The 22988-nt window shown below is 35.8% G+C and overlaps 1 long non-coding RNA gene across 1 annotated transcript in view; it reads left to right on the forward strand.

The window, feature by feature from the left end:
* Positions 1-7516, forward strand: part of LOC106999523 (uncharacterized) — a 31747-nt gene extending 24231 nt beyond the window's left edge. Inside the window, exons 4-5 of the long non-coding RNA XR_013395394.1 lie at positions 542-666; positions 7300-7516. This is a non-coding gene — a long non-coding RNA (uncharacterized LOC106999523). The remainder of the gene's footprint in view (positions 1-541; positions 667-7299) is intronic.
* The last annotated feature ends 15472 nt before the right edge of the window (positions 7517-22988 follow it).

Here is a 22988-nt window from a genome sequence, read left to right on the forward strand (position 1 = left end):
TTTTAAACAGAGAAAGCGTAAAAGAAGGTCCCACATTCAATACAATATTTAACAAAGAATACTATGATATAACCTGTGATAACATAGCAACTACAGAGCGACGCAGGGTGTGTTTTGGAAGTTAAGCAATGTGGATTTTCTTCTTAGATAACTATATGTAACTGCTTTGTGGCTCTAGGTTGTTTTCTTAATGTCTCTGAAATTTATTTTTTTCCCTGCCTATGGAATTAGGAAGTTTATTCATATAATTCTAATTTCCTGCCTATTTATCATTCTATGAACCTGTAAATACTGTGTAGCAGTAAACAATGAATCTAGGCACATACAGAGATGGCTTATTGTCGCCTGCAAGAAAAGATGGAGAATCAGGGGATACCCAGTTACCCTAAGGGATGTTTGGGGAAGAACAAGAAACTCCGGTTATTTGGGAATCCAAACAAAGTGTTTATGAAGGAAAGCTAGTCAGCTTCCAGGTAGAATGGGCCGGGTATAATCAAAGGAAGGATTGGTATTGAACTGCATCCCTTTTCTGTCCCATCAGAAGTCACAGGTTTTTCTAGGAGTCATGGATTTTTCTCCTGCCACAAATTCCTATGATTTTGTAGCTGATTGAGACCTTGAATCATCTGGTGCCCTCTCTCATTCCATTCATCTGAGGTCAAGAAGGTAAGTAAGTGATTGGCAAAAGCTGGTGAGCAGGCCGTGTCTATTTCCCAATTGACGCTTTTCTCCTGCCCTCTGCTGCTTCTTTTGCCTAAAAGATGTTTTGTAGCTATTTCTCTACACCATACCCTGCCACACACCTGTATCTTTCCAGTTCTTCCTTGAAAGAGAACAAAATGAGGACTCGGCTAATTTAGATGGCAAATTTAAAATCAGTTTCATTGAAATTGCTTTGATATCCTGTCTCACACCTAAAGAAAATAGTCAAATTATACAGCACAGACCAGGCGTAATGACTCATGCCTGCAATCCCAGCACTTTGGGAGGCCAAGGTGGGTGGATCACCTGAGGTCAGGAGTTCGAGACCAGCCTGGCCAACGTGATGAAACCCAGTCTCTACTAAAAATGAAAAAAATTAGCCAGGTATGATGGGCTGCACCTGTAATCCCAGCTACTTGGGAGGCTGAGGCATGAGAATTTCTTGCACCCAGGAGTCAGGGGTTGCAGTGAGCCAAAATCATGCCACTGTACTCTGGCCTGGGTAACAGAGAGAGACTCTGTCTCAAAACAAAAAACAAAAACAAATGAAACAAAAAATATATATACGGCATAGTCTTCATCTAGCATCAACAAGAAATGAATATTTTGCAGAATTAAATTTCTCAGCCCTTTTAGAGACACCATTTTATGAAAACCTTTTTATATGTTTATTTTTAAAGAAAGCAATTGATGATTTGGTTTGAACATGACAAAGGGTCGATCTTTTTATTTGCCATGACTGTAGTTACACAATTATCATCTTAAGATTTAAATATAATCATAGAGAACTATTGGCATAGACAGGGCAGTCTCATTTGGCTCTTCAGAAAATGCTCCATTTTGTGCTATATTTTCTCTCAAATGCTTTTTTAGTCTACTTTCTCGCAAGTTTTTCACTATCAGTAGTTTGGGCTTCCCTTTACTCAAGCACTCCCTCTGGCTTCCTGCTTTAGAGCACTGAATGCTGAAAAAGCACAAAAGTAAATCAACAATGAGTGAGATGCACAAGCTTTTGTATGATATGCCTTTTACCACTAAGAGACCTGTTTTTATCTTGCTCCCCACTTTTTAATAAAAATTAAAATAAACGTAAATAAATAACAGTAACCACCATTTACTAAATCGTTATCATTTTCGAAGCACCTACTTGGGAGAAACAGAGTTGGTGATGTGGTCATATTTGCCTTAGAATAACAAGTAATTGGAAGATAATTGTCCCAAATTTGAGTCAAAGATGCAGCAACAAAATAAAATGAAGATCAGAAAGGTTAAGAATATAACAAGCCAGAAGAAAAAAACATAAATGGGATAAAATACCTAATTTGGTCTTATTAGATTGCTCTTACTTTTCAATTGGCCTCATTCCGTATGTTCTCTCTCACCTGCAACTTGCTTGAGTCAATAATTTTTAATTATGTTTTTCACAAGTGCAGGGAAGAGTAAGTTGCTTTATTTCTGTAGCTTCTATATTTGATTCCATCTGTTTGCAGCTCTGTAGCACCCTATTTAGTTAATACTTATACCACCCATAACTCTAGGAGAAATGATTTGTAATTAAAGACTTAAATATTTTAACACTCTACCCCAAAATGCTTCTTAGCAAGTGTTACTGCAGTGGGATAGTCATGTAGAGCACTTTTCATCTTTAATTTGTTAAATAAATTAACATATATTGCTTTATGTTATATTGTTAAAGAAGATATTATAACTATTGGAATTAGGTGCTGCAATCTTGGTTTGGTTTAAGTGTTATTTTTAAATTAACTTTATTGCATATTTTTACTAGAACTTTGACAGAATTCACTTTTAGCTGATTCTGAATTATTTTAATAGTAAAAATCCTATTTAATTGCAAAGCACAAGTTACTTTAAACTTTTCTCTGGAGGAAAGAAAGCTTGGCTGTTAAATTAATATTGCTGTAACAGAGAATTTGCTGAGAAAGATAATAATGTTAGATTTTCACAAAGTCTATGATGATCAAGAAATTTCATTCTCTGGACACTACTACTAAAAACCATAAGGAAGTTTATGTTGGGCCTGCAAGAAATTCATCCCTTCATGCTACTGGAGTTGCTAAACTAATTAATGGCATGATGATGTTGCAAGGGACTCATTAGGACTAAGTTAAGAGATTACTGTCAAGGAGTATAACTAATATGTAATGAGCAGTTCCAAATCTTGGTTTTCAGCCCTACCTTTTAATGAGATCAAACAATTTGTTGTTTCTTGTTCATTTTGGCATGTAATTGGAAGCAACAATACTGAATAAATACTTTATGCTATAGATCTTTACGCTGTAGACTTTCTTGAGAATTTTTGTGAAAGAATGCAGCAATTCTTAAGTTTAAATCTTGGTTTTACCATTTTCAAGTTGTGTAAACTTTGGTGAATTATTTGACATCTCTGAGCCTCAGTTATCATCTGTAAAATGAAGCCCAAGTCAGCTATTTTGCAGTACTTGTTTGAGAATTAGAGTTAATAATTTTAAACAACCTAGAACAGTGCTCGACAGGTAGCAGATATATGTCTTGTTTGTTTTTACTATAATTCCTATTTTTCTTTCCCAATTGCCTCTAAATTATCTTGATGTGCATGCATCATATTTTTGAACTAAATTGTGTCATCGGGGGAGAGCATTTCATTTACATTTTTTGCTATTATTCTGTTTACTAAGCATTTTTACAAATGTTCGTGGATAGAACATTATGCAAGATCACTTATATCTTATTATGATAAGGCAACTTTTATATCAAAGAACATAAAAGAGTCTGAGGGCTTGTTAATTTTACCAAACTTAAGGCAAAGTTGTTATACATATAAGTTGTAATTTTATTGGAATAACAGAACTTTCATTGGATGAAAAGATACATTTTTTAAGATAGAAAAGCTTTTACTTAGCCCTCGAAAAATATCTACTCCCTAGGGCAGCCATTCTCTCTTGTAATGTTAACTTTAAGGTCTAGTACATAGTTCAGTATTCAGGGTCTCCCATATCATAGAAATTAAATCATCTTAAGAAAACAATTTTAAAATTAATCTATGTGTTGTTATTGATGATAATTATTATGTAGGTACAAAACTTCTGTAGATTTTTATGTCAATATTTTCCAAATAGTTTTCATTTTTAAATCTATGAAGACTTTTGTGTTGATGGGAAAAACAGGAAATTTAATTTTGTGCTCTTCAGTTTAAGTGGTTTGTCTAAGTTACAGTGTATTCACCAAAGCCTCCAACTGATTTTAATCCCATCCATTGTACACAGAAACATTCAAACATATCTCCTTTCTTCATACAGCGACTGCCAACTCCACCATCAAGTGCATTTCAAACCATAATGAAGGGACTGTAGACAGTCACACGTTTTCCAAGATGAAAAACACTTAACATGGAACCACTTTGAATCAGCCTCTGTCTTCTTCAAATGCTAATACTCTTATCGCTCCAACCTGGATGCTTTGGCTCTGACATTTAGAGCAGAGATGACTTTTCATTGGTTTTCAAGGTGTTGCTCCCAACTTTTTGCATCAGAGTAACACATCATGATTATGAGAAATTCAGATTTCTTCATCTCATTGCTGTACCCTGAATCAGAACCTCTGCGTTATTTTGAATTTGCATATTTGATGATGCTGTTTGTTTTCATTCTGCATATTAACATTTGGGAAGCACTGAGATGAGGGGATATATTGGTAGACAAGTTTTATATCAACTACCACAAAAGAGAAGCTCCCTACTCTTGTTACTGGTTCCATGAGAAAAAATAGCAGAAACCAGGATCATGCAAGCATCAGTCGCAAACATATGCAATTCTGCACTTCTACTGGGAAAATTGCAAATAGACAAAGCTTAATTTCTGAACTAAAAAATTGCATTTTAATTAAGTTTATTTGCTTGTTAAAATATTTCTACACTTTTGGATGCATTAAACAAACCTTATTTAATCTACTATTTTAATGAGTGTTCAGCATTTTATTATAATCACTTACATATATTTTCTGTATTTTTCATTAATGTTATTAAATATTAGTATTTATTGAGCACTTACCACATGCAGACCCTGTTCTTGGCATTTTACATCAATTATTACATTTGATTCTCTCAATAAACCTATCTCAGCTTAACAGATGGAAAAAACTCAGGCTTGGTAAGATCCAGTACATCATAGAGAGTGATATGGTTTGACTGTCTCCCCACCCAAATCTTATCTTGAATTCCCACGTGTTGTGAGAGGGACCTGGTGGGAGGTAATTAAATGATGGGGACAGGTCTTTCCCATGCTGTTCTCATGATAGTGAATAAGGTTCACAAGATCTGATGGTTTTAAAAAGGGGAGTTTCCCTGCACAATTCTCTCTTCTCCTGTCTGCCATCATGGGAGATGTGCCTTTCACCTTGTGCCATGATCGTGAGGCCTCCCCAGCCACATGGGGAATAAAGTAAGTCCAATAAACCTCTTGCTTTTGTAAATTGCCCAGTCTCAGATATGTTCTTGATCAGCAGCGTGAACATGGACTAAAACAGATAGTTAACGTCAGAGTTAAGAATTTAACGCAAATCTGTATGATTTCATGTGCTATGGTTGAAATGCTTGTCCTCTCTGAAACTCATTGAAATGTAATGGCCCTTGGCACAGTATTAGGAAGTGGGACCTTTAAGAGATGTTTAGATCATGAGAGATCCACACTCTTGAATGGTCTAATACAGTTACTGTGGTAGTAGATTTCCCCTTGTTTCTCTCAGACCCTCAGCCATGTCATGTGTTGTGTGATGTGACACAGCAAAAACCCTCTTTCAAAATGCCAGTCCCCTGATCGTGGACTCTCTAGCCTCCAGATCTGTGAGCCAATTGTGGAAAGAAAAGAAATCTTGAGGCCCCCAAATCACTAAGCTAAAGGGAAAAGTCACGCTGAGAACTGCTTAGAACAAACCTGCCTCCCATTCTATTCAAAGTCACCCCTCTGCTCACTGAGATCAGTGCATATCTGATTGCCTTCTTTGGAGAGGCTAATCGGGAACTCAAAAGATTTTTTTTCTTATCTACTTGTGACCTGGAAGCAATTATCTCTTATCTACCTATGATCTATCAACCATTTTTCTCTTATCTACCTAGGACCTGGAAGGCCCTTCCCCTCTTCAAGTTGTCCCGCCTTTGCTTTGAGTTGTCCCATCTTTCCAAACTGGACCAATGTTCATCTTACAGACGTTGATTGATGTTTCATGTCTCCCAAAAATGTATAAAACTGTGCTCTGACCACCTGGCGCACCTGTCGTCAGGACTTCCTGAGGCTGTGTCACGAGCACATGTCCTCAATGTTGGCAAAATAAACTTTCTAAGTTAACCGAGACCTGTCTCAGATATTCAGGGTCTGCAAAATAAATTTCTGTTCATTATAAATTGCCCAGTCTGTGATATTCTGCTACAGCACCATGAAATAAACTAAGACACCACATGCCATTTTTCATGCTTTTATGCATTAGATTATTATTTCCTCTCCACATAGTAAGTTTCTAAGAGCAGGGGCTATGTCTTCCATAACTTTGTATACCTTTCAAATTTATCAACATTAACACCACAAATGCTATGCAACAATTAAGTCAAGAGGACAAATATTTACCAACTTGATTCCCCCAAATTCTACCACACAGATGTGATCAGTTGACAGTTGCATGCATTAAAGGTTTGGGTCTATAAATTTAGTCAATGTCACTGCTGATTGCCAATCTGATCTATTTTTTTCTATATAAATATCCCACAATGATAGTGACAGTAGATGAAGGCAGATATACTCAATTCAGAAGCTGAGTCCTGGTTAAATAAAATGTCAAGATAAATGCTCATAATAAAGTGAAACCTAAGTCAGTGGATTCAATATTATGTAATTATTTTTGTGATTAATACTCAAAATCCCACATGCTTTCTCTCATTTAATTTCTATGTTAATAATGTTACATCTAGAACCACCATTATTTCAAATGATAATTTATTAAAGTCATTAAGTGATTGGAAACATATAACTAGGGAATAAGAAGCAAAAATGAGTGAGTTAAATCCATCTCAACTGTAACTTATGCACATTTAAAAAAAATCTGGGGCTGGCTGCGGTGGCTCACGCCTATAATCCCAGCACTTTGGAAGGCCAAGATGGGCGGATCACAAGGTTAAGAAATTGAGACCATCCTGGCCAACGTGATGAAACCCCGTCTCTACTAAAAATACAAAAAAATTAGCTGGGCATGGTGGCACGTGCCTATGGTCCTAGCTATTTGGGAGGCTGAGGCAGGAGGATTGCTTGAACATGGCAGGTGGAGGTGGCAGTGAGCCGAGATCACACCACTGCACTCCAGCCTGGTGACAGAGTGAGACTCCATCTCAAAAAACAAACAAAAAAATGGGCTAAAAGCAGAACTTTGGAAAGGAAGTCTAGAACCCAAAAGACATCTAAGTCACCATCCAAGACATTTATGGTCCCAGTATTAAAGTTGGTCATTTTATTTGTTTAACAAAAGCAGTCACTAGAAAATAGTCATGCTTATCTAAAAACGCCTCTGGGCTTAAGATTTCTTTTTATTGACTTCCTCCTTTCCTTCCCCTTCCAGATAATGTCTAAACTACATCAACTTGTGATACGACTCAATATATTCAACCTGCTCCTGCTCAAGTTGGTTGTATGTGCAGCAATAAGAAGAAAATGATGTTGCCAACAGGCATTAAATTGCTTATAAATACCATCAGGATTCAGTCAATAGAATACACAATTTTATTAATGTTTTTTATCTGTGATCTTCCAATAAATTACAAAAGTCAGCTACCTGACATTGTATGGTATGACGAATGCATGGATAACCCTAATATGGCCTTTCTGTAACCACAGCTGTTGCCCTGTAATTTTGTAGTCCCCTCTCACTCTGACTCAACCATATGACTTGCTTTGGCCAATAGGATGTTAACTGACATGACAAGCAACAGAGGCTTGAAAAATCTTTTGCACATTTATACTTCTATTTCTTGCTCCTCTGCAATCACTATTAGAAAAAGTTTAAGCTAGGCTGAGAACAAGACTGAGCTAGCCTGCTGGATGATGAAAAAACATATGGAACACAGGCAAATTTTCTAGGCCAAAGACTCAGATGTGTATGAAAACACAGGCAAAATCAGCAACACTATTTAGTGAATCACCTAGCAGATTGTTGAGGTCAGCTGAGCTGGTCCCTAAGATGATGAGAAAGAATAAAGACGAGTTAGTAGTAATAGCTAAATGATACACATGGAAGGTTATTGTATTAAGAGTACTTAAAGTACACCAGGCCTGGCACGGTAGCTCATGCCTGTAATCCCAGCACTTTGAGAGGCCTAGGGGGTTGGATCACCTGAGGTCAGGAGTTCAAAACCAGCCTGGCCAGCATGGCAAAACCCCATCTCTACTAAGAATACAAATATTAGCCTGGCGTGGTGGTGGGTGCCTGTAAGCCCAGCTACTTGGGAAGCTGAGCCATGAGAATCCCTTGAACCCGGGAGGCAGAGGTTGCAGTGAGCCAAATAATGCCACTGCACTCTAGCCTGGGTGACAGAGCAAGATTCTGTCTCAAAAAAAAAAAAAAAAAAAAAAAGTATACCAATTATACAGTCTTTCTGTTTGTGTGTGTGTGTATGCAGATATGGAGGAGGCTATCAAACTGCATATATTTTGGTATAAAACTTAAAAATGCCAGTGGACCTAAAGGTTTGTGAGGAGTTGTAAAGTACTGAAAAACAGACTGATTACTCTAAATTGTAGCAATCAAAAAAGTACATATGTATTGGATTTACAAGTCAAGTCAGAAAATAATAATTTCATTATTATATCTCTTCTTGTGAAACAAATAACGGCAGCAGAATAGATTTTGATATTCAATTAGCAATACAAAAATAATTTATGTTCATTCTCTGCAGATACATGATTTTGCATAATTATTTCAACCTTCATAATAGAAATTATAAAACCTTGACTGTTCTCTTTTAAAATCTCTTTAGCCCCTGCCCTCTACTAAAAACAGTTATTGGCATGTTCTGTTTCTGGTTTTAACCCAAATTGAAAATAAATATTTAATTATTATTCTCCAGATTCTGTGTCCTATGGGCAAATGCAAATATGGCATCAGATTTCTCATAAAAGATTTTAGCCACACCTGGCAAAACTCTGTTTAGCGTAAGTTACTTCCTGATTATACATTTACAGAAGAGGACAAAGTACAGAACCTGACTTCAAGCCTTGATGAAGTCAAGGCCTAGCTGCATGACCTTGCACAATTAACTTCTTTCTGTTTGGCTCTGTTTACTCATCAGCGAGATGAGAGTGCAAAAACAATCTTTCATCTCTGTGACTTTAGAAAGCAGAATGCAGCTTTAGGAGTATAGGACTTAGAGACAGGCAGGCTCTACCCAAGCTCAGCCATTTACCATGTGGCCTTGAACTCTTTAATCCTTGGGCTTCCACTTTCTCATTTGTAAAAGAAAATCAACACATTTTCAAGGTCTCTGGAATGGATTACATGGATTAAAATACTCTTCTCTGTTGCAAACCTTGGGTCTTCAAGATGCACCTCAATGAATAGCAACTCTCTTCTCTACCAGGTTCTAAATGTTTTAAGAAATAAGGCAAAAAGTAGATAAGGAAGCTAAAATATCCTTAACGTCAATGGAGAAAGGAACTTTTGAGCAGGAGCCAATGGGTCTCCTACGAGAAGGCAGATTTTATCCACCAATCAGGCAGAGCAGGAGCAGCATGGTAGTGAGCAAATGAGAGCCTAGGTAATATTTGGCACAAGGCATAACAGATGGAAACTCCCAATTTTGAGAAGTAAACTTGCTCCCAAGAGAAATAAAGGGCAGAGCTGGGCCAAACAATTGCACTTTGCAAATCACCAATTAGATGTCACTTTACCTTTCGTTGGGCAGAATAAGGGCAACAGTAGAGGCCAATGATAATAAAGATTGAGTTCTCTTTCCAGAAAGAAAACTTTAGAATGGAGAAGAAGTAAGGCCAGCTAATAATAAGCATTTAATATCCAGTAGTTATTGTGATTATTTTTCAAAATATTACATTCGTTTTTTTAGATTACTAGAATTTCTTTGGATCTCTTTGATCTGTAGTAAATTTCACTTACAATCAGAGAGGTCGGTTGAGATTTGCACAATTAATTCCTATAATGCTGAATTGTTTTCCTGAACATACTTTTATCCAGAACACTTGGTAAAATTCTACCCAAGGTACTAAAGGTTACCTAATGTTATTCTTATATTTTTAAATTCTAATTAGAAAAGCATTAATAATGAGAATATCATGATAGGGATTGTATATTAATGTATTTCAATCATCTGTAATAAATATAGAATGAAAGGCCAAGAGTTGGGAATAGTAATGAAATGTGGCTAAGATTGACAGATCTATACAGATTAAAATTTTACCAAAATTAAATGTGCGTTATTCTTGTATATGTTACCAAGCCTTCCACAGATTTTACATTTTCTGAGACATGTAAAAATTGACAAAAAATAAATTCTTTCTTTCTTTTTTTTTTTGTTTTTTGAGATGGAGTCTCACTCTGTCACCCCGGCTGGAGTGCAGTGGTGCAGGATCTCAGCTCACTGCAACCTCTGCCTCCCGGGTTCAAGCGGTTCTCCTGCCTCAGTCTCCTGAATAGCTGGGATTACAGGTGCGCACCACCACGCCCAGCTAATTTGTGTATTTTCAGTAAAGACGGGGTTTCACCATGTTAGTCAGGCTGGTCTTGAACTCCTGACCTTGTGATCCACCCACCTCAACCTCCCAAAGTGCTGGGATTACAGGCGTGAGCCACCACACCCAGCCAAAAAATAAATTCTTATATTCACAAAAATAGAGCATTTGGGATTAGCATCAGTCAGAGTACAAAAGTAAAATCAATTTGTCCAAGAAGTATGCTGAAGTTTCTGCATATTTCCTGTACATAAAATTCCACCTAAAGGCTTGTATTGATAGCTATTGTCATGATTGTAGAATATATCTTACATTTGACCCCAACTCTCTTAGTCTCTTAGTTTCATATTCTGTGAAGTTAAGTAACATCTTGCCTTCCTAACACAACATGTTATCAGATGACAGTAAGACATGAGTAAAGAAGTGCTTTAAAATAATGTCAATACTAACAAATTCTAAGTCACTTTTGGGTAGGTTTTTAATCTTTCTCTGAACTTCAGTCTCAAGTTTCTTGTATTCTTCACTGACTTTTCTACTTTGTCACTACTTAGGTGGATGATGTAAAGACAACCTTATAAATTCACACAGAATATCATAGGAAAGTGGCATAATGTGAATATTGATGGAGAATCCACATGGAACCAATTGGGAAGAAAGGAGCATATCAAAAAATAGTGTTACCTTATTCACCAGGCATGCTTATGGTGAGAGGTTGATGGAGTCGGGGGAAGAGTTCCTGATTCAATGCCCTTAACATTGACAATGTAAATATTGCCAACTCTACTGATACTGGTGGAGAGAGACTAAGTTTACCAGCCTTTAATATCCAGGTGAGTTTCCTTCTCGTGAGCCCCTATTAAGAATACAGACAACATGGCTGCCCTGTTTGTGTATTCAAATCAACTGTCAAATCTTACAATCCTACTCTAAGAAGAATGTGAATTATTCAAGTGAAAAGAGAATTGATTCCACATATAAGTGATATCACACAGTATTTGTCTTTCTGTGTCTGGTTTATTTATCTTAACATAATATACTTCAAGCTCATCCATGTTGTTGCAAATGGCAGGATTTCCTTCCTTTTAAAGATTGAAATAATATTTTGTTGTCTATATTTACCACCTTTTCTTTATCCATGTAACCATACATGGATATTAGTTGTTTCCATTATGTTGTGTTCTTATCACAAAAAGAAAACACACACACACACACACACACACACCAACAACAAACTCCAAAAATAAGTTTCTAGGAGGAAGCTTTTGAAAGTGATGAATAAATTTATGGCATTGATAGGGATGATGATCTGATACTTTCATAAGTGTATAAATATATCCAAACATATCAAGTTGTACACATAAAATATCTACAGGTTCTTAATGCCAATCATATCTTAATAAAGTGATTTTTTAAACTTTTTTTTTAAGAGAAAGAATTTACTTGTCACAAGAATTATTTTAGCAGCAACAAGCTAGGCCTTCTAGTCCCACAAACAGCATCATCCCTGGCACAGAAAGTAGGGGGCAGGAAAAATAAAGATCTTCCTTCTCCACTCTACATTAAAGCTACAAAGATGCCTTCTGATAGGAGGACATGCTGTTATTTTGTTTTAATGTCTTCTGTAGAATGGTGCCATTTAGTTCAGCTTTTAATGTGGCCTTAAATTGCTATTTTATTACCCTTGTTGACATTCTGGAAGCATGAAATTAGCAAATCACATTAAAGAAGCAAACAAAAAAAGCAAGAAACCTCAGCCTAGTTAAACAATGCCAACATAAGCCACATACTTGAATAATATTCTTACCTTAAAACACTGAGCATGTATTTATTTGGAGTTTTTCATTTTTCAAAACCAGTGAATTCATTTTATGAATAATTGCATATTCCATTACATTGCAAATGTACGCACCCATGGTGACCTTGAACAATGCTTTGCAGTTGTATTGCCTGGGAGAAAGAAGATCGTTTTGTAACACTTCTGCTTGCTTTTGAGACATAAGATTCCTCTTGACTCCACTTGATGAAAGAAAGCATCCTGTTCTTAACACCACACTTGTTAATACCTTTGCTGCTTCATCTAGTACAGCACTTCCTTTTGTTATATTACCACAGTTATAATTTTATTTCAGACAAAAGTAATTTCATGGTTACAAACTGAAAATATTTCAGTCAAGATATCTTTACTCTGTGTGATAACTCAAAATGTAGATAATTATGTATTTTTGAAATCAAACTAAAAGTAGTTATGTAAAATAAATTAGTGTGTTTACCTTCTCCCATTAAATAAGGAAGACAATCTCAAATATTCATTTCAGTGAAGTGTGATGAAGGGCGGACTTCTTATAGCATGCCTTTTTATTTTTGGCTTTCTGACATCCATTTCCCCTTTCTAGCAGTGCCCTAATTTCAAAATGAGAAATTAGCTCTTCCTCCTTGGTATTGGGGCTAATCTGATGATCCTTTCATTCATTTTGAATGCCGAGCAAAAGATCAAAATGACTGACAATTCTTGGAGTTTCTGTTACAACAAGTGGCATCAGTGTTCTACGTAATGCAAGAATGAGCTTGCTGGCCTTGACTCTGTTCGCCACATGGGACAGGCTGCTTCATCATTCTGCCTTAGTTTCCTCATTTATAAATGGAGAAAATCATAACAGACAACTCATAGTGATGATTTTAAAAAAACTAACAGATGCAAAACAATTAGTAGTTGCTCGGTGTTGGCTATTAATTTTGCACATACCAGCAGTTATAACCTACCATTTTGCTTTCCTATGGCACAATGTTTTTACAGCTGCAGCTTCCAGTCTTCAGCTCTGCCTTGCTATCTCCTCATTTCCAAGTTGACTTTGTGTTTTCAGTTGATTCTGTGAACCTCCTTTGATATTCTAATAAATTATATGTTGTCTGACTTTTTCAGAGTCATTTTCTGATGCCTATAACCAAGGAACGTTTTTCTGATATATGTACCTATTGATATGGTGTACTTTTTGGACTATTCTAGAATACAAGATAAAGTTCTTAATAAAAAATCAAACCGTAGAAACTGACAGATAAACAGAGTAGACTTCAACCACTAGCAATGAGACATAAATGACCTCCAAATATTAAAAGTTTGAAAATATTTCTTTGGTTTTAAATTATCTGCAAAATGACTCAATTAATTATCAGCCACAGCCAGCAATGTAGTGTGTTTCTTCTTCAACAAGTAAATCTAGGTCCTGAGATATATAATATTTCTAGGAACTCTCCAAGGAATAGTAATGCAATTAAGGTCATAATTAAAGCGTGCTTTCATCTTTTGAGTCCAACGCATAAAGCAGGAAACAAAGACTTTAATGAGAGCCCAGAGGAAAAGAGCAAATTATTAAAAGAATGAGGGAATAGTTACATAAGAAAAGACTAAAAGAATTAAAAATTTTCAGAGTAGCAAAGTAAGGTCCTGTTAAATCCTGGTTTTAAATGCATATTGAATAATCTTTTATGAAAGGAGTTACGTTTCTCTTCCAGATCTATATTAAGTAATTTTACTTGTGAAATATAGGCTAGACAGTAGGAATATGTTATCAACTTTGAGTTTTACGGTAAACAGAAACATAGAATCGAAGCTAGTTTGAAAATGGATTTAGTGTCATTTCGTTCTTCCAGAAATTTTTTTTTTTTTTTTCTTCCAGAATTTTTTGTAGTGATGATGATCTGACGTAGCTTGGCCCAGAGTAACCTGAGGCTCATAGCTATCTTATTCATTCACAGGAATGGAAGAATAGATGAAGGTTTTCCTTTGTCCACATCAAATCATTATTATTCAAGTGCCTCTACCAGAAGCTTCAAGGAATCTTTTCTCACGAGTGCCAAGTTCAGGCTAGACAAGAGAAACTTGAGAGGGTCTCAGGTGCTTGTTAGCCTCGTCGTGGTTTGGGCCAGAGAGTGGGCAGAAGAGCTTTGCAACTGAAAGTCCACTTAACTAGCAGTTTGAACTAAAATAACATTTGTTGACACTGTGAACCAAAATATACAGGGTCACAGATTTCAATTATCATAATCGCCCTAAGCAACAACAGTTTTAGGGCAGATGACAGTTTTTAGTTTGTTTTAATCTGGAATTATTCTGTCTTCTCTTTCCATTGGTAACTTTTCACTCCATAACAAAATTGTTTATTTTTATTTCTAAAGGAAATACAGTATTTTGACAGATTTGTATTGATGGTAAAAATTGATAAGAATAGAAGAGTGTGGGGTTCCAATCCACATCCTACTACTCTACAGTTCTTACGACTTTGGGAATGATCTGAGATGTTGGTTTCAGCCACATCCTCTGAAACATGGGGGTTGTAATGAGGGCTTCCTCTTTGACCTTGATTACAGTTACTGGGAGTTACCAGGATACAGAAGTTACCAGATGTTCTAGACTGTCCTCTACATCACCCAAAATATCACCGTTAAGATAAGTAGGGTTTGCTAATAAAGATATGATCCTTATTTTTGCTAATGAAATAAAAATATAAAATGATAGAATTATAAAGTCCATAATAAAGACACACATTTTAAGCAAATATTTATACAGGACTAGTCTATTCCAGTAACTCTTCCAGTCACCTTAAATGTTTAAACTAGCTTAATCAACATAAGTATCTACAGGGCAGGTACTTATATTATTACATACATTTTACAAAATAAGAATGCTGAGGCCCAGAATGATTAAGTTGCATAACTAGTATGAGATAGAGTCAAATTTGGACCAAAGAATTCTGGCTATAGAGTCTGTATTCATAATTACTGTACCTTCTGCTTAACTGCAACATTCCCACGGTAGTAAAACTAGCAAACATGGGAAGTTAATTCAGTAAATGTAGTAAAGCTCTGACCACTCTTTCTAGACAACTTCTTAAAATTTCTTCCAGACCATGATTTTGTGATGCTCTCTACTGATGAAAAAAGGTGCTAAAATGCTAGGATGGGTGGCCAATATGAGCAACAATCATGTCCATTAAGTCCTTGAGGGCTTTTCCATCCAGTTCCAGGTGTTCACAGTGCTGCTTATACTTTTATTTCCTGGGAAAATAACAAAGTCAAGATGGTCTGATACTGGTAGTTGAGTATTCAAATTCTCAAATTGCAAATGACAAAACTCTTTTTTCAGGGAATCTGTTGCAGCTATTGACATCCAAACCAAAATTCTAGGTTGCCCACCAAAGCTTATTTCAAGGCAAACCATTGTGTAGTGGGATGCAGAAAGCAACCAAAGAAACAAAAGAAAAAGGAAGAGAAGTCTAATGGAATATGTCTATTTCTAATTCCAGAGTGTAGTCAATGACCGTGAAGGAAAATAACGGGATTGCATAAAATCCAACTGTAGGTGTAAATTGCAGCGCATTCCTGAGGTGTTTTTCCAATTCTTAACTGCTAATACATGAAAAATAAAAAAAGAACACCAACTCCCATTTTGTAAAGTCATTCTGTGATACCTTGCTAAGAAAATCCAAGGAAGGTCAAACTAGATTATAAATATTGGCTTCTGAAAAGTTCCTTTATTTCAGAAGAATGAATAGCAATACTTAACCAATAGGGTTGTTTCTACAAATGTTCACCTTATGAACCAGGTATTATACACCCCAGTGAACTTCACTCAGAAATTTAGGGGAGCAAGTGTTTGAGATGTATGGTCCTAGTCACACTATGGATATAGAGGACACTCAGAACATGTGGTCATCCATTTGTTTTTACTTTCAACAAATATTGATGAAATATCAATTCCTTGTTAAGCACTGTGCTAAAAGAAGAAATTTATCAGGAAGCACAGAACAACTCAGTCTTAAGTGGAGAAGATGGGTATTTTAAACAATAAAATTTGATTTAAAATTTTTTTTAATATTATAAAGTGCTGTTGTACTTTGAAAGTAATTGGTAAGAGTGCTGTTCTACGTTGAAAGTAATTGGTAAGGGTGATAGAAAACAGGGAAGATTTTTATGAGCAAACAATAGCTTTCTATTTTGGAATATTTTCTGGCTTTGACATATCTCCACCTTCCAAGTAAATAAACAATGCAATTTCATAGAAAGAATACCAGCATTAAAATTAGACAGGAGTTAAAATAAACTTTCAATTGATCAAGTTCTTTCACCTTCTTGATCTTCAGTTCTCTTGTCAGTAAAATGGAATTGACACTGTCTTAAAAGATGGTTTACAGAAGTACAATAATGTCAAGTGTGTGGCACATAGTAAGAACTCAATGAATTATAGAATTATATCTGGTATTATGTTTATTTTTGCCAATGGCAGCAATAAATAGTAGTTTTTGTTGAGTCTCAGTCTATGTGACTCTTTAAGAATGTAAAAATAAAAATATTTAAGCTAATATATAAATTTATACTGGAGCTTATAAATTTTTTATAATATACAAATTTATATTCCCTGCCAAATTAGGGGATATACAAATATGGAAGCTATCATTGGTGTATTTTGTTCCCTGTTAAATATAAAATAAAGTCAAGAAGACTGGCAGTTTCACTGGGAAGTAAGAAGACAAAGTAAGTAACTGTGGTTTCAATGCTTTTGAAATTAGAAGTCCTGTGTTAATTGTCTATGAAAGTGTGGACATGAAAGATAATGTGGCTGTCCATAAAAGAGGATGAGTTCATGTCCTTTGCAGGGAAATGGATGAAGTCTGAAACCATCATTCTCAACAAAGTAACACAGGAACAAAAAACCGAACACGGCATGTTCTTACTCATAGGTGGGAGCTGAACAGTGAGAACACATGGACACAGGGAGGACAACATCATATATTAGGGCCAGTTGGGGGCTGGGGAGCTAGGAGAGGGATAGTATTAGGAAAAATACCTAAAAATACCCAATGTAGATGACGAGTTGATGGGTTCAGCAAACTACCATTGCACGTGTACACCTATGTAACAAACCTGCAGGTTCTGCACATGTATCCCAGAAATTAAAGTATTAAAAAAAAATTAAAGCAATCACATGCCTATCCAAATATATACCATTCTATGAATTTCTGAAAAGGAACAAAAAGTACACTTAAAAAATAAATATTTAATCCTTTAATTTTATAAATGAAACTATAATAATGAAATCTCATACAGATGCTACCCTAATCCATCTTGGAAAAAGGTATCTGTGATTATTAATAACATAATGGACTTTTCAAAAAAAAAAAAAAAGAAAAAGATAATGTGGCTGTCATCGTATGAGTCTCCATGTGATTTCTTGAACAATTTCATTTAAATACAACATTTCAATCAAGTCTCATGCATTGATCTGTGCATAATAGAATCTAACATAGCTATTTTCTTCTTGAAAACTTCCATCAGAGAAATAAATTTAGGAAAGTTCTCTGGCTGAGCATCATTCAGAGATGAAAATTAGTGTTTTTTGTTTTGTTTTGTTTAAAAAAGATTCAGTATTTTTAAGAAAAAATCGGTAAGTTGTTTCAATCACTTCTTTTACTTTTAGAGTTTAGAAATAAACTAGACAGAATAAAAGCAGAATTTCAAGAGTTTTGAATTAGACAGAAATAGGAGCTTCTTATTGTCTGTTTCCCCTTCCTGGAGAGGGACAGAAACCCAGGGACCTGGTTGTAAGTGATCTGGCAACTTGGGCTGGGCCATGAAGCTAAAGTTACTTTGGGGCCAATATTTTTTTTTTAAAGGAATCTGGGAGCAATTATTAAAGACTGAGTTCTGAAAATTTCTACTTCTTACAGGAAGTGTAAAGGGAATTTGTTAAATTGTGATCCATGTTAGCCTGCTTCAAAATTGCCCACCGAACTTTGTAAAAATTACCAATTGTCACTGAAGAACTGTGGAATTAGATTATCTGAGGATTGGTCTTCAGAGATCTTCTTTTCTAACAAGTTCCCAGGTCATTTGTATTCTGCAAAAGTATGAGTAGCACTAAGTAGACAACCTGAACCTGGGTTACTATACCTTCCTGTACAATAAAACATGGCACAGGGGTCATGGAGAGCATGTGTACATGGAGGTTTGAAGCAGATTTTAGAAAGGAGAGATTGGGTAGATTTTCCTGAATGCAAAATCAAGCGGCCTCTTTAGAAAGTGATACCGTTCTGTTGTCATGGTCACACCTGGCAATGACACCAGTAATCTATGAAATGTTACTCAACTAAGATGTAGTTCTATCTTGCATGTTAAATTTTTTTCCAAGCAGGATGCTGATGGGGTAAGTTATTTCAGGGATTTTTCTATAGGAATGTGTATTTGTTTTAAAAGTCTGGTTCAGAAATAAATAGACTTGTAATTAAATTTTGTATGTGGCATATTAACTAACCTAAATATTTTTTTCTATCACAAATATAAAATAAAAATTGCACAGGATATTTGTTTAGAATGCCAAGGAAGACCTCATTCAAGACTATTAAAATAGGGGTATGGCTGTTGCAATAGCGGGAGATTGAGCTCAACTCCATGGGGGAAAAAAAGGTAGGATTTTCTTTTAATGCTGGTGTGTGTGAATGGAAAAGTACCGCATGACCTTGGGTGGTGGGTTAGTCAATGTGATTAGACCACCTGGGTTTACTAGTTGTTTCCCATCAAAGTTAAGCTCCTACTCTCCGAGAGAGAATAGGAGACAAGGGCCTGTCTTTCTTGATGATTATATCTCAGAGATCGCACCCATCTCTTTTTTATTCAGAAAGACATTTCTGAATTGTAGAAGATTTACATCTCAAAAGCACAGAAAGAGAATTTACCATTGCAACGTTTCTAAAGTAAATGCTTTTAAAGAAAAGGGACATCAGGGGCTTATCATCAGAAAGAAGCCTGTCTAAAGTTAAGTCAAGCTGAAGAGAAAGTTAAGGATATCTTGGGCACAAAATATAGAGAAGATGCTGTTTCCTTAAAGGCACATTGAAGTTTTTGTTGTTGTTGTTTTGTTTTTTCAAATTTTGAGATGATTAATGTATTTTCAAATAATATAAGCCATTTTCCTATTGTGTGTTCTTACACTTGTGAGAACAGGGGCCTTGATTCTGAGATCACCACTGTCTATGAGTGACATATAGAAATATTTTACTTATAATTACTTTCTCTGTCCAGATCCAAAATTGTTAAATATAGAGATCAAACCTGAAATATGAACCACCTTGATGTTCAAATAAAATATATATTTTAGCTTTGTATAGAGTAGGGATTGAGGGTTTTCATCCCTCTCTGGAAATTTGGTAGGATATGTGCACAACAGACCTCTTCTGTGAATGTACAGACAAGGGAATGTTAAAGTAGGTTCTCAGTGTTTGATTATGTTTGCATATTATAGTCTCTAACATGCTGTGGGTGTCACTTTTGCTTTAGAAGACTCTAGCATGGAATATAGGCATGACATTTGCACTAAGAATTAATCAAAGGTATACCGTAAATCAAAGGTAATCATGTATTATCAACATTGAAGCCATGAATCCCAACTGTATATTTTCTCTTTCCTCACTTTTTCCGGTAGTCCTTTTCTGTCTCACACCACTCCTGAACGCTTTGTTCTGCTCTGCTCTTTTTCAAGTGTTTGCATGTAACAACATCCTTGCCACTTAGTGTGAAGTGCTGTCAGTCTTACAAGGTGCTCTGTGTCTGTTCCCAGTTTCCACAACATCCTGCAGAAATCAATACAAAGCCGCCAGTTTGTTAATAAATCTGCAATTAAAATGTAATGAATTTTGAATGAGAAATGATTTTTTAAAGCGTGACTGAGGACTATGCATTAATAGTGAAATGAGAGAAGGACAGCAGAAACCGGACTTCAGGATTTAGCTCTTGACCTCGCCTTATATTTTCCATGATCTTGGAATTTACAACTATGAATTACATACATTTCTCTCTACCTCAGGTTCATCTAGGCAAGAAATACGCAGTGGATTAAATAGAAAATGAGTTTGAGGAAACTTTTAAAGGTCAAAAGGTAAATTAGTTATTAAAAATGTCTTGGGATAATTTACAAATCTGAGGGCTGGCGTGGTTCCATTCTAAATAAATCTTAATTAAGGTAATTTTATTCCGTATTCCTATAGTAATTTTTCTAGGAGTAAAAATCCCAGTTCAGTCTTTAATTAAGGCATCAAATGTTACTGATTATTTTCACAGTTTAGTGAGTAGTGCTTAACATTTATATCCTTCTATAAAGAAGGCGGGAGATAATTTTCACATCTCTAGAGTAAGGCATCCTTTTATGAGTCCAAGAATAACAGCTGTCCTCCTTTGCCCCAGAAGAGCTACAGTGCCTCCTATTCCAAAGACCATGGAGAATATGGTCTCCCACAGCACACCAGCCATTAAGTAATTCACTTCTATAATACCGAGACTTCTAGCTACCATGTCCTCTACTCCGTCAGCTCCTCCCTTATTTCATTAAGTCTAGAGTACTACCACAATCTCATCATAAATGTTTTAACCTTCTATTCCACCCGATTTCCAACAAACCATGTCATTCATCTTTCTAGAACACATTTTCTTTCATTCTCCCTATGTAAAACATTCAGGAGCTTCTCCTAATCCAATAGATAAAGTTCTGTTTGACATTCAAAATCTCCATAATCTGGTTTTGGCCTATTATCCTGATAGCTTTTTTTTTCTGCATTTGCCTTCAATTAAACCACTAACTAAAGAGCTGTTCACTGCAGTTTCCTCTCCTGGCATCCTCCAGAGCACTATCTTTTTGTGCAGGTCTAAATCACAGCTTTCTTTTAAGTTATTGATCAAAGCAATAGCCTCAACCCTTTCCTGATGCTGCCAATATGGCAAACCAGGCCCAGCCAGTATTCACCTTCCCCTTCTCTCAACGCCTGTAGAATTTTAGCTGTCATTTGCTTGATAACACTAGCATTTTATTTGACAGTTAGCAATGTTTTATTTCTCTTTATAAATTATAAACTCCTTGAAGAAAGGGCCATGCCAGACTCATTTTTCTTTCTTGCACTCAGCAAAGTGCTGGGCACAGTATCTTGGGCATAGGATGCCTTCAATAACTCTAACCAATTCTTTGATCAGTTGCTAATAAACAATACAATTAATAAAATAAATGTTGATATTTTATTGTCAATAAGCTAAACTTCTTATAATTGTCCATGTTACCTGTTAGTTCTGACTTATTTTTGTGTGCTTTTCTTTATCTTTTATATTAAAGTTCATATCAGTATTAAATCAAGTTACATTAATGCATTAATGATTATTTTTATTTTCATCACTCTCAAACCCCAATCTCTTAGTTTTCTGAGGAATATTTACACTTAAATTAAATTTACAGTGTGAACCAATGGAACAATGTTGCATTTCAAGAATAGTAATATTTAGGCCGGATGTGGTGGCTCATGCCTGTAATCCTAGCACTTTGGGAGGCCAAGGCAGGCGATCACTTGAGGTCAGGAGTTTGTGACCAGCCTGGCCAACATGGTGAAACCCTGTTTCTGCTAAAAATACAAAGATCAGCCTGATGTGGTGGCACATACCTGTAATCCCAGCTACCCGGGAGGCTGAGGCAGGAGAATCACTTGAACCTGGGAGACCGAGGTTGCAGTGAGCCAAGATCACCCACTCCAGCCTGGGTGACAGAGTGTGACTCCATCTCAAAAAAATAAAATAAAATAAAAAGGTAATATTTAATTCCAAAGCAGTGATATTCAATATTGACCTAGACCCAATTATATATATTTATGAGGACAATGGGAAGATTTTTTCATTTTCAGAATTGACATCTGCTTATATAACTCAAAGCATCGATCTCTGTTGTTCAAAATGGTTTTTAATGTGCAAATAATGAAAGTTTCATTCACGGAGGAAAAAACCATGTTATGCAAGGATGTTTAAGTTACCAGTCATTGAAAAAAAAAAAAAAAAAAGTCAGTTTCCTATGGCTGAAATAGAATCTGGAAATATGAAGTAGATGATTTATACTGCCGATTGTACAACCATATTGAATCGTTTCTAAAATATAATAAACTGTAGTTAAGTGTAAACCTGCAGTTGCTGACCTCTTTATTACCTGATTCATTGTGCTATACACACTTTGGAGAGAAAATGAGCTCATCAATCAGATGATAATGTTTACTAGCGCACAGCTTTCTTCTGAGCTAATGCCTTCTTGTAGCAAAAGCACATGAATAGCTTTGTAAGCATCACTTGAATAAAGATTTTTTGCCATTTCTATGTGATTCACAGGCTACTGATCTTTGGTTCTAAACATATAACCTTTCTGCTAGTCCAATCTGACAAATCATAAATGCAGAGGAAATTGAAAAATTCAAGGTCTGCAAAGTTATTTGAAGTCAAAAGCTCTTGTTGAGGAATTCACCTTGATCTAACTGTGGAACATACTGCACTGGGTTGTGTAATAACTTCCTTTAGAGGAGTGGTTCCTTTGTATTAAAGTTAGTTGCATGCCTTGGATTTGGAATATCACCGTATTGCTATATCTGAAAAGTGTTTCTTGTGTAAAGAAAAGACCTGAAAATATGTCCAAGTGTTGGTTGCCCTCAATTCAGAAAAGGTCTCCATTAGAATATAAGTCTCCAGTAAAATCTGTTTCCAGCCTTCCCAGCCTTCTCCCTAACT

This window comes from Macaca mulatta, chromosome 7 (genome assembly GCF_049350105.2).
Source record: "Macaca mulatta isolate MMU2019108-1 chromosome 7, T2T-MMU8v2.0, whole genome shotgun sequence".
NCBI lineage: Eukaryota > Metazoa > Chordata > Mammalia > Primates > Cercopithecidae > Macaca > Macaca mulatta.